The following is a 2,500-nucleotide window of genomic DNA, read 5'->3' on the forward strand; positions in this document are numbered from 1 at the left end:
GATTTTATTCAATTATATATATTTTCTATCAGTGAATTTTCAAGTTTAAAAATATTATGAGGAACGGGCTATGGGCCACAAGAGAGTGGATTAGGCCACATTTGAGATGATTTGGGAAAGGATCAAATTCAGGATGGATCTATATACGAACCATTGATTTGGTTTTTGCCTTCTTTCCTTCGCCAAAATCGAAGATTTTGCAAAGTCTTTGTATTATATATGTCTGTTTGTTATTTTATGTATCTATCTATCTGTGGGCAACTTTTCACAAAAACTATTGTACCGATTTTGAACAAACTCGGTAGTCATGTTCGTTATGACCTAAGGATGAATCTGTAACATTTTGGATAAAGTAAATCTAAGTACAAGTACGCAGTAGTACTTTGAAAATAATCGCAATGTTAAGTAAATGGCAAATATTTTGTTGGTTCATTTTTAGGTTTTGAACAACATTACGCAAAAAACTACTGAACCAATTTCAACGAAACTTGATGGACGTGGGTTATGGCCCAAGGACAAATTCATTAGATTTTGAAGGAAATACATCGAAGTAGAAGTGCGCAGTGAAGTCAAGAGCTAAATAAGACTGCTTGACGTGGCGAGGGTATACTCTCAACTGAGGGACTATCTTGTTTGTATTTGCATTATCTTGACATCATGTAATAAATTTTATTTGGAAAATCTACTTTGGCCAATTTTTTTATATCAACAGTTTCTGCAAGTATGCTTTTATAACAGCTGCAGCCATTACCTGGCCCTCCTTGGTCCTAGCTTGGGTAAAGAGTGGTCTTAGGCACTAATCACATAATCTGTCTCTAAGAAATTGCCCTGTCCCGTTCCACTGCCGCTCATTAGTAACTTTTAAACCTTTACATTGAATGATAAAGCTTTGGCACTGGCGTTTATTTTCTAAATTGGTGCACGGACAACACATAAGTATCAAGAGTTTTATCTTTCATTGTCTTGGTGTAGAGTTTTCTTGTTTGAGGCTACACTCGGGCATGCTATTCGATCTTATTTCTCCTCCTCTGTTTTTTTTTTAAAAGCTTTTATATATTATATAAGAAATATCTATTTTAATATTTTACTGTTCTTAAAATATTTATCTTAATTGTTAATTATATCGCTTGTAGTTTCCTCATCTCCTTTCCTCACCGGGCTATTTTCCCTGTTGGACCCATCGGACTTATAGCATCCTGCTTTTCTAACTAGGGATGTAGCTTATCAAGTAGTAATAATAATAATAATAATAATAATAATAATAATAATAATAATAATTTGCCTTTAAATATCAAATCAAGCAGATGAATATGAAAGTAAATAAGTGGGGAAGGTGTAAGAATGTGTGTAATGATATGAATTCTATCAGGGATAATTGAATCACAGCCCTCATCACTGTTACATAACACAGAGAGAGAGAGAGAGAAGAGAGAGAGAGAGAGAGAGAGAGAGAGAGAGAGAGAGAGAGAGAGAGAGAGAGAGAGACAGAGAGACAGAGAGAGAGAGAGAGAGAGAGAGACCTAAATGGTTTCTCCTCTCTAATAGTGACGTCATCACTATAAAAAAAATCTCTTCTCAGTAACGAGGTTCCTAGTTTTTGCCAATTTCAAAACTATTACATAACTACCCATATGTTACAAACTCTCCACATTTAATTAAATTTAATAGCCAGAAGTTTCGACAACTTTCTGTTACTCATAAAAAGAGGAGCTCAGAGGAAACTTCCTTATATCGCATAATTCATTTTCTAATCTGACGTCGAGCTTCGAGATTTGGTCTTAAACTCGGACGAAATCACTTGGCTTCGAGCCGATCTGGCAAAGGATTCGGAAGATCTGAAACTTTCTCTCTCTCTCTCTCTCTCTCTCTCCTCTCTCTCTCTCTCTCTCTCTCTCTCTCTCTCTCTCCGAGTTTTTCACTAAGTGACCTATCTATAGTTTGCTCTGGTATTTCAGGTATTCTCTCTCTCTCCTCTCTCTCTCTCTCTCCCTCTCTCTCTCTCTCTCCTCTCTCTCTCTCTCTCTCTCTCTCTCTCTCATATTCTGAGTTTTGCACTAAGTGACCTCTTTAGTTTGCTCTGGTATTCCAGTAACTGGTGGGTACTCTCTCTCTCCTCTCTCTCTCTCTCTCTCTCTCTCTCTCTCTCTCTCTCTCTCTCTCTCTCTCTCTCTCTCTCATTTATATAATTTCATAAAAATTCTTCAAACTTCCAAACCAAATCGCTCAACCCAAGAGCAAAATTAATGGAGTCTCCCCGGATGGACTAAAAAGTCTTGAGACATCCAAAATCCTTGTAACTCTCTCTCTCTCTCTCTCTCTCTCTCTCTCTCTCTCTCTCTCTCTCTCTCTCTCTCTCTCTCATAAGCAGCTAGAAATTAATCATCATGCCAGGGTATGAATTTATAACGCCATTTGAGGCAAGAGGTCAAGTACAGAGAAGTTGTACTTAATGCTTTTCCCCAAAAGGGTTGCTTTCAGATATATAAAATCATGTACAATT

This window comes from Palaemon carinicauda, chromosome 14, assembly GCF_036898095.1.
Source record: "Palaemon carinicauda isolate YSFRI2023 chromosome 14, ASM3689809v2, whole genome shotgun sequence".
NCBI lineage: Eukaryota > Metazoa > Arthropoda > Malacostraca > Decapoda > Palaemonidae > Palaemon > Palaemon carinicauda.